Consider the following 15,605-nt stretch of genomic DNA (forward strand, 5'->3'; position numbering starts at 1 on the left):
ATTGCAGACTTGTGATTTACTGTCCTTGGCAGACAGCGTGGGATTTATGTTGCCCAAGGTCGTTTCACGTGTGGCTCGCTGCTAATGGGTTGGAGGCTGATAAACTTGTAATATCCTTTCGCCCCGTGGTGTTTTTTTTTTTTTTTTTTTTTTTGTACAACTGTGATATCAGCTGACTTGAGACTTTTGATATGTGTGTTACTTCTTTTTGGCAACATGTCTTTGAAAATTAGAGATTCATTTCCCTTGAAGGTGCAGAATGTTGTGAGCCAGCAAGTGAACCTGTTTTAGGTTCGTCTGGAAGCTGTTACAGTGAAACGTGAGAGGTAACATTCTCAGTGTTTTTTTCCAGACACATCGTCATGATTTCTGACTCCAACAGTTGAAACGTTTAGTTCTGCTGAAACTCTAAACCTCCACCTGTGGTCATTCAAAACAGTGTTTTGCCCTAATATAAAATAAAACCTTTTACATTTTATGTGTGAAAATCCCCAATTGCATAGCTCATAAATCACAGAGTTGTTTTGAAAGGTATATTCTAGTGGGTCATTTGACCCGTACACCTCTTGTTGTGTTGACCAGGTTGAGAGATGAGCACTTCTGAGCATGAATAATCAGTGGATTTGCCTCTGTTTGCCACATATTTGGCATCAAATCTTTGAATTTCATTTGAAGGACATAGTGACATGTAAACTAGATATCTGTGTATTTTTATAACATTGAAATTAGTGTGAAATTATTCATTTTGAATGGTTAAAATGACTATGCACATTTGCTGAGGCTTCGGAGATATTTCAAATTTATTTTCTGAGGTTTTCGTTGAAGTTTAGTTTTGTTTTCTGAGGGTTTTAAGGTACTTGCAAATTTTATTTATTTATTTATTTATTTTTTTGATGTTGATCTTTTTAAATGAGGTTTTTGAGGTACTTGAATTGTGTTCCTTGAGGTTTTTGAAGTAGGCCTACTTATTTTGCTTGCAGTTGATAAGGTTTATAAGGTTTTGTTTTCTGAGGTTTCTGGGGTCCTTAAGGTAGGCCTATTAGATTTTTATTGCAATAAATTGTGTATTGTATGTGATATCTAAAATTTAACAACATTTAGCAAATGAAGTAACAACATTTTTTTCTCCTCTTTTTTTTAACCCTTCAGAATATTTCTGTTCTAATTGTCTCTTAATGAAATTATTTCCAAACAGCTTCTGTGTACCTCATGTAGTACAATGACTAGCACACAAACAAGCAATCATTCATACAGTTTCCAACTTCCAACTCATTATGTGGCCACAGCTGAAAACAACTTCCAAAGTCCAGCTACATGAGACTATAGGTCATTCTGCACACTCCAGCACTGTATACAAGATGACAAATATGAGTTTTCTGCCTTTATCAACAAGCTTTCCCTTCATAACTGTCACTTTCTATTGACATTCATGAATACTTTAGGTTCTCTGGTACATTTACATTTACATTTGCGATACTATATCTGTCCGGACAGGACCTATAGATAGGAGAGGAGCAAGGGAGGGAAAGAGAAGGTTTGAGTGCTAGTAATTGAGTCTTTTTTTTCTTTCATGAGTGAGAGTGGGAAGGAGAGAGGACAGAAATAGCTCAGAACAACAGGCGAGTGTTTTTGCCTGATTTGATTACATTCCTGGCAGTGTTTTTTTATATTTCGCTCTTGAGGAAGCCACTGGAAGGTTACTGGAGATCATCAAACCTGCTGCCCCATCCTCCCGCTGACTGACATTCCCTCCAACAGCGGCCTGACGAGAAGTCTGCAGCGTTCAGTTGTAGAAAAACTTTCTGTGAGGTTAATTGATAATGCCAGCTGTCCGGTCCACATCACAGAATTCACTGAACCCCAGTCCACCACTGAGACGGGAGGTCTGGCTGTCTGCTTCACCATCAAACCGTCAGTTTGGGTGGACTTTAATCTGAGAAAAATGAACACTGTAAACTTTTAACAAGTTAAATGGACTACATACTTACTCAAGCTTCCCTGAGTATGCTGCTTTGTCCATTTCAGAATGAAGGGTGGCACTGTTTACACACGAGCAGCTCAAGATCCAGTGTTTTCAGCAGCTCGGTTTATGGTAAATACAGAAAATCTCTGCATACTGTGAGTTTAACATAATTTAGTATTGCAGTTTGTGCGCTAGGTTCACCTTATTTAGACATTTGCATAATTTCCACTGTTTTTGTGGACAGAAACTTTTGGGACTCACAGCTGAAAGTGCTCTACCTAACTTCCTCAGTTTCCTACTTCAGTGTGTTACAAACATAATTTTGGTGTCTTTGGATAGAAGACCCTTTGGGCTTTACTTTTTATCAACCAGATTTGATAATGCTCAAAAATATTAAAAGTTATAGACACTGAAGTGCCTTAAATATTTTTTTATTTGATATAAAAATACATGAAATCAGTCCTGGAGCAATCTAGAAAAGTAATGGGTTAAAAGCCACATGTCTCATGAGTTTCTATTTAAAATCTGAATAAGATATCATGAAAAATGAGACTCCTGCTAATATTTTTATGAAACTGTCTACACCCCCCACCCCCCAAAATATAAAAAAATATTTATCAACAGTATTGAAGGCTTCTACAAACTATTTAGTCAGTAAACATACCACTGCATAGTTTTTTCAATTATAAAACACTAGACAGAAACTCAGACATCATATAAGTGATTTATTTGACCACTAGAAAAATACGATAAGAATAATTTGAGTAAGAATAATAAGAAAAATAAAAAAAGATCTAACTTTGTCAATTACAGAAAATCATTAGATTGCTAGAAATGCAGCATTAACAATGAATTACGATGCAAATAAGTGCTGATGTGCTGATGGCCACTTATACAAATGGTAATAACACAAATGTGCCATAAAAGTAAATAATCCACTCTCTCTATTCATATATTCATATATCACTTTGATATCCATGATCATACAGTAATAGCGAGCTGATTTGCGCTGATTTGCACTCAAACAGATGGTAATAATGCAGATACATTCACATTCAACTGTTGAAAAATAAAACAAACAAAGAAAAAGGCAATTGCTATAAGTTCCGCCTCCATCAGCTGACAGGTGCGTCAGAGCGCGTCACGAGCCGTCACGAGAGAGCGCCAGAATTCAAATATACTGTCTTTCGCCTATCTTTCATTCATTCTTTTTTCCGGTGGATCGTCTCATTCTGTTTGTGAGACTGTACGCTGCAAAACCATGCCGTTTTTTTACTACCAAGAGCAGTTTCTTAGCACGAGTTATTCCATAACGGACACAAACAGTTCTGTTGCTGAAGAACTGAAATGTAAACAAAGGAATTATGATCCATAATACAACGTTATTGCTTCATTGGACTAAACGTGCTCCATGAGATGTCGTTCAGTGAACCCTTACTGTGACGAGTGGGCCGGGGCCGAGGGACGTGGGAACGAGCGAGGCCGGTGGAGTGATTGGAGATGAACGACATCTGTTCGAGGCTTAGAGCTTTATAGTGATATATAGTTTGTCAAGATTAAATTAGTCCCGTTTCATTTAATCTATTCATAAACACTGACACGTGTGAGCTGAGGGGCATTGAGGACGTCCGCGTCGGGGTGCTGGCTAACAGGTTAAACTCCTTAAAAATTTTTAAATTGAATTTTGAATGAAACTTGAACATTTGAAAGTTAAGAATTTAAGACAAACATTAGTATTACAACTAGGGCTGTGCGATTAATTGAAATCGAAATAAAATCGCAATTTGAGTATGCGCGATTTCTAAATCGCTTTATAGCACGATTTTCCGCAGCCCCGACCTCCCGCAGTATGTTATCTGAACCAATCAGGATGCAGCGTACCAAAGTGGAGTGCGAGAACAGAGCAGACTGGGCATATGCCTTACTCCAGGTTCACACACTGTCTGTGATGCGTAGCCTTTTTGTTTTCGAGCCCATGTTAACTGATCAGAACGTTCACACTGCACGCGGTAAAAGATGAGAACAGAAAAAGTTATAAATAGAAAGGTGCAAAAAGATTTAACATCTTGCGCATGAGCACAGAGGGAGTTGTGGGTGCACAGGACACAGGTTGAGCGAGAGGAGACACGTTGTAAGGCAGCGTGTATCTGAGCCTTATACAGTCTATGATCTGAGCATGCACATCTGGTTTTGTTAACAGAGCAAAGGAAATCTGCGTTCGAGCGGATAGATTCGCGCTCGTGCATTAGTATAATGTGCTTTCGTGTTACAATAATGCGCTCTCGTTGCTGCTTCTGAACCGCGTACACGTAACTTACTGTACGCACTGCAGACGGGGTACGTGTGAACTTTGGGCAATAAATATATTGGGCAAAACATAAAACACCTGAGGCACCGCTACAGTGAGCTTTAAGAACAATGCATGGCAAAAAAAATAAATAAGAAACCTTCCATTAACACGGGTTTTATTTTATTTTTTATTATATTTTTTTTCCATATGTCTAGATTTTGTTTGACATCTTTACTTAGTGATTATTTTGACTCAAGTCTGTTCTAGAGACAGGTTACAACTTTTTGATAAAGCTCTCAATGGTTTTCTTTTGGAAATATGTTTCAAATTTATACTGAATGCATTTATGACTGTAAAGCATGTCTGTGTGTCAAAATCGTGATTAAAATCGAAATCGCAAAATTGATAAAAAAATCGTGATGGGATGGGTCTTTTTTGTCCATATCGCACAGCCCTAATTACAACTTATGTAAATTTGTGTGTAAGTGTAATTTACAACAGTCATGTGTTTTTATTCAAATTTGTATAATGCTTTTCAGTTTTTACATTTAAAATTGCTACTCCCAATAATAATTAAGCTAAAAAGATGTTTGAGCAGAAGTGATCATGTCCAATCCCACAATTCTCTTTGTATTCACAGACAGTTTTAAAACTGGTCACCACACCACAGCGTCTGGTAGATAAGACTCACCACTGTGCAAAAATGCCTTTATTTGGCTAGTGGTGGGTGTTAATTTGCCACCCTGCTGATGTTTTGTAATTCTCAAAAATTAGCACATTTGTATTAGCATACACTTTGTCAAGAATTAACAACAGTTAACTAGTGATTGTTACCGATTAAGTAAATAGCCCAAATAAACGCCAGCAAAATGTTAACTTAATGGTTAGACGTAGAGTCAGTAGTGTGCCATTAAGCCCTAGAGAGCAGTTTGAGTACTGAATCCAGGCTGTTGGGGAGTGAATTCTAATGGAGAGATTATTGGGGAGATGGAGTGTGTTTTTTGGAGTTAGTGGGTCTCTTACCCTGTGAGGCGTGGTTAAGCACTATACACACACACACTGTGTCCATGGCAACCCAAGCGGGTGGGTGTATGAGCATATGCAGCTGTTTGGGGGGAGATGAGATGTTCTCTTCCTCTCTCACACTTGTTCTCAATGTCTCGTTTCTGTCTCTGTAATAAGATAAGGAGGGATTTTGAATGTATTATGTATTCTTAGTCTTAATGAATCCTCTCATGGGCTCTCACTCAGTCTTCTCCCACAGTATGTCCTGGGATCACAACCTAACGCTAATTAACTGGAAGTTTTACTTTGAAGGGCAGGAAGTTGCTTTTGGCATGGATGTCATTTTAAAAGTGCTGTGAAGTGGACGTAACTGTCAAAGAATGACTAAGGTGAATGTTAATTATGTGATGCACAAATCAATTAAAAGGATCTTTCACTGTTTAGATAGCTAAATAGTTTGTGCGTGTACTATAGTATAATAGTTGCCCTGCCTATTCATTCAGATTTGTAGCAGATAATATCAAAGTCAAAACTCAATCCTTTTGATTATTAAATTAAAAAAACTAAAAAGAACTTGTTAGCATAATTCTTGTTAGTGAGAATAATGTCTCTACAGACTTTCAGCTAGGTCACAAGTAATCATCTTAAATCGGACTAAATCACACAGAAACCTCTGAAGATGAGATCAGCTCCAGAAAGGGTTGATCTCAATATTACTGTGTGTTTGGAAGTGCTGGAGGCCAGTGTGAACATGGCAGACATTGAAAACACAGACTGTTACCACATTGATTAGTTTGTGAGATCCAATGAGCTTCAAAGAGGCAAAATTGCCATATGGTTGAGGGTGAATTTCAATGGAGATTGGAAAATGAAAGAGAGAGCTGGTGGTGGATGTTCTACATTGTGGGGTATTTTTAGCATCTGAAGAGCCTCTTTTTCGCTTTTTCCCAGAGACAAGGATTCATCATTTCTGTCAGCTAGCATAGCAAGTGTAGTGCTAATAAACTGAACCTGCTCAACTCTCACTCATTTTTGTTGTTTTAGCTTTAACTTAGCACTTTTAGCATTTATGGTTATTAATTGGAAAATGTTCATCCGGGTTAGTTTGGGTGATTGACTTCAAATCAACAGGGGCAAGTTTGACCTGGTGGACCATCTTCCCTCTATTTCCATTCTGGTCCAGACTGGTTTGTGCTGGTGTTATCAGTTTAGATGCACTGCTCACTAGCAGAACTTAACTGGTTAAGCTCGTTGACTCGTGAAGCTAGATTACCAAGAAAGTATTGCTGGTTAAACTAGTTAAGAAGCCTCATGGGGATACCAGCATCCAAAATTCTGCTAATGTTTCAGCAAGTTTCGGCAACCTGGTTCGGACAGGTAGACTCATGCGCGTAATTTGACCGGGGGTTACGGGGGTCATGACCCCCCCAAAAATCAGATCCAACTAATATAACCCCCCCAATATCATCACATAATTCAGATTAAAATAGATATGAAATATTCAGAATTAATACTTTTGTTCATTTTCTTTATTAATTTCATTTGCCAGCAAGAAAGATAGTATCATATTTTAAATAATCTGTAATGTACCCCCCGCCCACCGCACCGATTTGGTATTGCCAAAGTCTCTGGTATTACCCAACCCGCTTTCTGTACCAAGTTTGTTCACTATTTTACACAGTCGATGGGATGAATGGTTGGAGAAAGCTGACGGAAAGATGAAAAGGACACTGAAAGGCAGCCAGACAACGATTTTTCATTGTTGGTCGACACCAGCCAAAAAAAGAAAAAGAAAAGAAAAATCCTGACCAAACGGACGTGTTAATTTAGCTCAGCGTTTCTCAAAGTGTTGGGAATAGAGACATGACAAACAGGTTTTGTGCCCATCTTTTTAATTCCTTTATTTATTGACCATACACTCAAAACAAAGACACATTTAAATGTAAGCCTTGATGTTACTTAACCTCTTCACACGCAAGTTTAAAAGTATTTCAAGGCGACCGTTATTGATCGTAGTATCGCTTTATGGTTCCCATGGAGATTCGCCATTCATTGCTTGTCACACCGCAGCCACAATAGTGCTGAATGACTGATGATCTGCTTTTATTTCCTTTTTTTATTCAAGATTTCACAAATGTGTTAGCTATAGTAGGATATATCTGATGTTCCGATTGTCAAATATGTGCAAGTGGATGTGTTTTGTTGTTCAAACACCTTTATAATGATCGCATTAGTTGAGCTGTATGCGCAACGTATTTTAGGTATCTATCTTATTAAAATACCTAAAAAAATACGTACATTATTAGGAATTTACCACCTCTGGTTTAATTTGAGATTATTTTTATTTTTGTTTGTTTGTTTGTTGTTCTTTTTGCATGGATTTTGTCAAAATGAATCAAAGCACAACTAGGTTAACGTTAGTCCACACTTGTTTTGATGTTATCAGAGGCTAAATGCAAACACAATTATTATTATTTTTTAATCTACTTTTGAGTCTTATTTCATGCAAAGTGATAATATAATTGCACTTTCATTTTCTTTATTTGAAAGTTTTTAATGCTGTTATTTGATGTTAAGTTTTTAAAATGTGATGTTAATAAAATACATTTTAACAGTTAAACTTAAAGCCTAGTTTATTAACATTTTGTTGGGATGATTGGGGACAGGTGGGGCTCGGAACCCTTTCCTATCTCCGAAGTGGGGAATGGCAGAAAAGTTTGAGAAACACTGAGTTAGCTGATGATTTGTTATGTTGACTGGAGTTGGCTGGCTAGATGTTCGTTGTCCAGTGTCCTGTGAGGTAAAGCCAGAGGGTGCCAGGGACTGTGTAGAACCAATGTCACTGAATTGTAACTTAAGTTGCTGTAAGCTCCAATACAGTCACCCATTTGGGGGGGGGATTGCATAATTAAATTATGCAAATTAACATGTTACCTTTTACACAAGAAAATTATACAATAAATTAATTAATTAATAAATATGACACGAGTTAAAACTCCCCAAATGGTAGACCCAAAGTTACGCCCTTGGGTAGACTGCTTTGACTAAGATAATGGAAAAGCTACCATGTTATTTGATTGTTGCAGCCTGGTATGGCCTCTTAGTTGAAAAATGATCCGAAACAGTTTGGAGAAATCACAAAAATCCTATCTTATGTCCACTTCATGTGCTGCATCCATGATAATAACCTCCTTCTCATTCAAGACCGCCAACTATCACACAATGGTGTCAGTTTTATCAGAAGACCGAAAAATCTGAAATTTTTGAGAAATGTCTTGAGAAGATTTGACAATTATTTTTATCTCTGGGTCAAAGTGCCATTGCCATTTGCATTCAGAACTAGAGCAGGTATTTTCCACACTCTCAAAATTGTTGTACGTCCTTTCCATGCAAATCACAAACTTCAACCCCAAATAAAGTCTTTTTTAGTTCAAAAAGACTGTCTGAATGATCAAACAATCAATTACATCATGTTTAGGATCATCAGGCTTTCTCACTCTGTCCTGGTTTAGCTGGAGCCTTATTATTTGCTACATCAGTAGAAGTCCTTAAGGACTTGTCTGTGTCCCTCCTTGTCTCAATGTGTCTCAGTGCTGTAGGGAGGGGCTAGATGACCCAGAATGTCTTAAAATACCCGGACTAACCTTCCCCTTCTACTACTGAAAGACTAGCATTACCAGCATAGACTGTATAAAAGCATGGATGTATTGTCCGTTATGTCACCCATTGGTTTCCGAAGAGCGTTTTTGAAGCCAAAAGTGGGCAGAGGCGCCCGTCGCCATCTTAGCAGCGCGTCACCGAGCGTCACTTCCGGATAATCGGAAATGGGCATAAAGGCGGGAGCTGGTTGCTGAAACCACGCCCACCTAGCTTGACAGCAGTGCCAATCCACCTGTCACTCAAGTGGCCATGCCCTTAATTATGCAGAACTTAAGAAGGCTTAATATAGTTTAAACGGATGAGTTATAAAGAAAAATCATCCCCCTCACAGTTGTCAGTAAAGGTAAAATTAGCTATATAGACCAAAATATTTTTTTGTACCAGTCTGTAAACATTTTTTTCTGATGTAAAGTTGGCCATTTTAACATGGGGAGTCTATGGGATTGACTTCCTTTTGGGGCTAGCCTCCAGCGACCAGTTGATGAATTGCAGTTTAAGTCACTTCCTTGTTGGTTTCAATAGAGGGAGCGGAAGGTTGCCGCTTGGTTACCAGGTAAGAAGTCTGTTTCTTTAGCAATGATAAACTTGGTTATGTAGCCGAGTTTGACTTTGATGTGGATTCTTATCAGCCCTATCCCACACTAACTCTAACCTAAGTCTCAACCTATTATTACCTTTTTCATTTAGGTGTAGGTTGGAAGGAAATGATAGGTTGATAAGAATGTGAGTTGCTAGTCATTGTGAGGAGAAAAAAAGGATGTCCGGTCTTGATGCTTAATTTGTTTTATTGCAGTGTAGCAGTGAAGACTCAAGACAAAATACCCACGACAAAATACCCACAATTAATCCAAAATGAGTGCAGTTTGTCAAACGGTGTACCCCACAGGATGTAAATGAATTAGCTTTTGGTGTAAATCAGGGTTCCTCAATAGGCGCCACGGGAGAGAGAGCTAATTTAAAATAATGTGGCATGAAAAGTCATATGTAGGGTTGTGCCGATAGACGATACTATCGTGTATCGACGATCGTCAGAGATATCGACATAAGCAGAATTCTCTGTCGATAATCAAGACGATATTAGGCTCATTTTCCTATTAATGTATTAGATTATAATAATAATAACTATTATATTTATTTATATTAGGCTGCTTATTGTAATTCGGCTTTTAAACTGCCCAGCTATTTCACTTAATTTCACTGCCCGCATTTCACGCACACACCTCGCACGCACAGGAGGATTAGAGCATATAGTCGGTGAAGTTGTAACGCTTTGACTCGGATAATTCGTTAAATCCATGAAATGAAAGCGATAGAAAACGACGAGTTGGTGTCCCACACATTTAATGGCTGGTATACGGCAACGCGCTCTTCTCATTCATGAGATATTAACTCTTTCTTGGTGTCACAAATAAAGTAAAGACAAAATAATTTACAAGGTGGCAGAGCGAACTTATCATCCATAGTGCATGGTTCTCACGTAGTCCTTTTCTTAAAGACTGATCACTTAACTTATAAAACACACTATGTGGTGATGACGTAGGGGGACTACGTGAGAACCACTATGGATAATAAGTTCAATCTGCCGCCTTGTTATTATTTTCATGCACACTGCACTATAATGTGATGCATGCAAAATACATAGTTTTGGCCGTTACAAAGTCTCCATCCACAAACAGACGTCTGCAGATATAAGGTATTTCATTGCACTTTAACAAGTAATCTAAACGGCCTATATACTGTATGTGCAATATATTAAACGAGCCCTCACTAACTGAGTTTAATGCCACAGTTTTGTTAGAATGCATCTCATTCTTGTTTCTGTGGCGGTGCGTCGAGCTCATCATGAGGCGCGCGGTCCGGAGCGCTGTATGACTGATGCATCAGTTCAATTCAACTATACTACAAATATATCAACTTACCTGTTTTAAATACTTTATATTTAAATGTTCGTTTATGCCCCATATTAGTGTTTAACTGTTGGACTTTAAATGAAATCTGCTATTGAATTTCACCGTTGACTGATTTTGCAGAACATTTAGACTGATAACTTCTCTGCGCAGATGCGGACGTGCGATATGACAGTTGCGTCCGACTATGTATGAACTAGCTGTTTTAAATACAGTATTTTTATATTTAACGTTAGTTAAATCAGTCAGTATGTTTGAAAGTAATTTTTTTTGATTATTGGTGACTCCATAGGCTCTCTCTCGTGCACATGCGTGGTTTAAAACACCAAATAGTTATGCTATGACAAGAACAAAGAGTCTCTCTCTTGCTCCACCCATGCTCGATAATATTGTGTATCGTCGATCTCACGGGCTGACTATATGACGATTTGAAAAATGACCATATCGCTCAACACTAGTCATATGCAGAATCAGAAAGTGACATTAACTCACATTGTGTCTACAATAGATGAGAACAGTGTAGATGAAAAACATGGCAAGTGTGAAGTAAAGAAAAGTGGACACTGAAAATAGATAATTCAATTGTGAATGGACTGAACAGTCTTGAATTAGTGAGTGAGTGATATCATCTTTGTTATGGATGTTGGTTCGCAGTGAGGTCAGTTTTAATGTAATTAATTTTCAAGATATAAGGTAAAATATGTATTGTTACTTTGGATATAAAGATCATGCAAAATATTCAAACTCACATTTGACACTTTTTACATTGAATAAAGCACAATCATTTCCTGAGATTATCACTCTGTGCGATATGGACAAAAAACGATCACGATTTCTTTGATCAATTTTGCGATTTCAATTTTAATCACGATTTTGACACACGCAGACATGTTTTACAGTCATAAATGCATTGAATTTGAAACATATTTCCAAAAGAAAACCAATTAGAGCTTTATCAAAAAGTTGTCAAAAATTTTAACATGTCTAGAACAGAAACAAGTCAAAATAATCGCTAAGTAAAGGTGTGACAAAATGTCTTGACATAAAAAAAAAAAAAAAAAAATCCTGCGTAACTTACAAGGATTTAAAACGTATCTCCTCTCGCTGAAACTGTGTGCTGTGCACTCACAACTCTCTCTATGCTAACCTTTTTTTATCTTTTGCATATTTTACCGTGTGCAGTGTGAATCTGTTAACATGGGCTTGGAAAAAATATGCATCACAGACAGAGTGTGTGAACCTGGAGTTACTTCTGTTCTGTTCTCATGCTCCATTTAGGCATGCTGCATTTTGATTGGTTTGGATAGCATACCCGAGGAGGTCGGGGCCGCGGAAAATCATGCTATAAAGCGATTTAGAAATCACACATGCTCAAATCGTGATTTTATGAAGATTTCGAGGAATCACACAGCCGCCCTACACTGCACATATTTTTTTTTTTTTTGCTATACAAACTAATATATAGATTACAATTAAAATTGGCATACAAATGAAGCTGTTTTACAGTTCCTGCAAGGTAGAGTACTGTATGCATATGGTTAATCCAGTCTCAAATTTCTGCTCTAATCACAATGCACTTAAATTTCATGCTTAATGCTTATAAGACACGCATGCTTAAGATAGACTACTTGCCGTTCCTGCAGCGACCCATAATACAGGAATTGTAATGAAGCTATGGCAATGATTCTGAGGTACAGGTCAGGATAAATCAGACACGGCTCTTTACAGCTCCTGTATTTATGAAGGTTGATAAATGTGCGTACGGAGAGGCAAGCTGTTTTTAAAGCCGTCTGATTTATGGATTTTCAATTATTCCCAGTTTGATGACTCTGAGATTGTTAATATGAATGTCATCATTTGCAGTGGGGTTGTGGGATGTTGTGGATCTAAACACAGTAAGCATCATTAATAGCTTGCCAAAAGAACAGTAAACAGCTGCTGGGACATATGAGAAAGCTTTTAATTGGTTGCCAAGGTTTACAGTTGCATGGGTGTTCTGGATTGTTGCAAGCCTGGGAGTTGCTAAGTAGCTGCTATGAATACTCTATTCGGTTGCTAGGGTGCTTTTTTATGGTTGCTAGGGCATTGCTATACAGCACTGTTAGTTTGTTCTGATTGGTTTCTAGGTAGTTGATATGGTGTTCTTTGGGGTTGCTATGGTGTTGATGTGCTTTATTTGATTGTTTCATGTGTGTATTGCTAGGGTGTTCTGGGTTGTTGCTAGGGCATTTATAGGGTGCTGCTTGGGGATTACTAGAGTGTTCTGGGTGGTGTATAGGGTGTTTTTATGCAGTTGCTGTAGTTTGTTTGGTGGTTGCTAGATTGCTGTGTGGTTCTTACACAGGAGTCTCGCACAGCTGCATTATATATGATATTTTAAATGTATACAAACCCAATTCCAAAAAAGTTGGGACACTGTACAAATTAGGGCTGAAACGATTCCTCGAGTAACTCGATTGCAAAAAATTATCGAGGCAAATTCCTCTTCCTCGAAGCCTCTTTTAATTTATTTTAAATCTCACGTCAGGTTCTTTCGCAATGATTTTTTTAATGTGACAACGCGTTTACGTCACCCACTCAGCAGAAGGAGACACAAGGAGTCAGCAGTGTTTTGATTTGAGGGTGCGGGCAAACGTAAAGAGAACGTTGTGGCGTGTGTCCATTACAAGATAGAGCTGGCATACCACAACTAGGTCCCTATGATTTCTGCGATACAGAAAAACGTGGAGGGAATCGCGGAATCCAGTCATAAAAACGGAATTTACAGTTTAACGTGGAATGGCACGGAATTTGCCTAATTTTGAATAATTAATCAAAAATAGGTCATTGCACTTACGTCAAATCACGAAATGGACTAATATCTGTAAATATTAAAGGCCATGTTGCAGGTTAACCACCACTTTCGATTAATGGGTACATAAATCACTCAAGATATGTATATCATTTTTAAAATGTCTCTAAAATAGTCTTAAAGACTTATTTTTTAAGTTTTTGGTATTAACGTTTTTTTTATGCAACTCTGCGATGACGTCACGTTGGGGAGAAGTCGAGGAAAGGTAGCCTCAGTCTAGTATGATGCCGCGTTCCAGGCAACCCGTAACCCGTGTTTTTCCAACCTTAAACCCGTGAAAGTGCACAGGAACGGCAATCAAACTCGTGACTTCCCACACGTGAACTCGTGTCTCGTACTAGATCGATGTACTCAGAGTTCCGAGGTCACACAGCACGCGAAACAACAATGACAGCCCCTACGGATAATACTGCCTACGGATGCAGTTTATGCAAGTGGCACACGTTGAAAAAACGATTTTAGGTCAATGTACCGTTGCAATAAAAAAAAAAAATCTAGTTACAATTCCTTGCACTCAGAAAGTTTGGCGTAACTTGCCTGGAACGGTACAAAGTCGTTAGTCGTGGTATGAAATAGTGATTACGAGCTCAAAAACCTGCCTGGAACGCAGCATCAGAACTAACGTTATAGCGACTGACTGGGATGAGGAAGAGGTGGCAAGAGCCAACATGTATGATGACCTGCAGCTGTGTAATTTCGAACCTGTAGATATACAAACATGTAGTCTATCTATCTATCTATCTATATCTATGTATTTATCTATAATCTGCTCTATCTGAATACTCTCGTCTCTCTAGTCACTCTCAATGCTCTCAAGGCGGGCTTTGTTAAATTCTCTCCCCAACGTGACGTGATGCAATGCATTGTGGGGGAAAGGAGACCGCTGTAAGATAGTACCTACTTTTTCGCATTATATTCCGTTTTGTGATACCCAACAACATAAAATACAATGGATAACAGTTTAAATGTTTATTACCAACAAGCAAATTGCACAAATTCGTAAAAAAATGTACCCTGCAACACGGCCTTTAAGCCAAAACAGTCTGTTTAAATATGAATCCTGCATGTTCTGCGTGTCTGTGTTAATGAATGGAGCAGAAGCGCGTCTTCCTTTATCACACACAATGAAGCACGCGTGACGTTTGCGGTGATTTCAGCGTCTGCTGTCTCACTAAATAAGGACATGAACACATGAACAACATCTCCAGAACTGCTCTGACAGTCACTTCATAAGCATTTGACCGTTTGATTTGAGTAAATCTAGCGTCACATCACATACACAGAACTGTAAAGGTACGTCAACCCGTCAAAATAAAAGTCCGGTTTAGTTTAGTTATTGAGGTTTAGTACCAAAAAGTTAAGTTTGCTTAATTTTCAATAATTAAAAGATAAATTGAATTAATGTTTTATGTGTTTAATGTGCATCTCAGAAAATGCTTTAAAACCCCAACTGAATGGCACTTAAATGCACTTAATTCATCTGTCAACTTTATTGTCATTGTTCACAGTACAAGTACAGAATTAAATGTTTATTTTTGATGTATGAATATTCGATAGCTACAGCCCTAGTACAAATTGTCAATAAAAACAGAATGCAATGATGTGGAAGTTTCAAATTTCTATATTTTTTTTCAGAATACAACATAGATGACATATCAAATGTTTAAACTGAGAAAATTTTTAATTTTAAGCGAAAAATAAGTTGATTTTAAATTTCATGGCATCAACACATCTCAAAAAATTTGAGACAAGGCCATGTTTTCCACTGTGTGGCATCCCCTCTTCTTTTTATAACCGTCTGCAAACGTCTGGGGACTGAGGTGTCAAGTTGCTCAAGTTTAGGAATAGGAATGTTGTCCCATTCTTGTCTAATACAGGCTTCTAGTTGCTCAACTGTCTTAGGTCTTCTTTGTCGCATCTTCCTCTTTA

General features: G+C 38.0%; 1 protein-coding gene across 2 annotated transcripts in view; it reads left to right on the plus strand.

Moving 5' to 3' along the window:
• The first annotated feature begins 244 nt into the window (after positions 1 to 244).
• Positions 245 to 15,605, plus strand: part of tln2b (talin 2b) — a 130,217-nt gene continuing 114,856 nt past the window's right edge. For both annotated transcript variants that reach the window (XM_059536992.1, XM_059536993.1), the window contains exon 1: positions 245 to 326. The gene's annotated coding sequence lies outside the window, so the exon portion shown is untranslated. The remainder of the gene's footprint in view (positions 327 to 15,605) is intronic.

The sequence above is a fragment of the Carassius carassius genome, chromosome 43 (assembly GCF_963082965.1).
Source record: "Carassius carassius chromosome 43, fCarCar2.1, whole genome shotgun sequence".
Classification (NCBI taxonomy): Eukaryota; Metazoa; Chordata; class Actinopteri; order Cypriniformes; family Cyprinidae; genus Carassius; species Carassius carassius.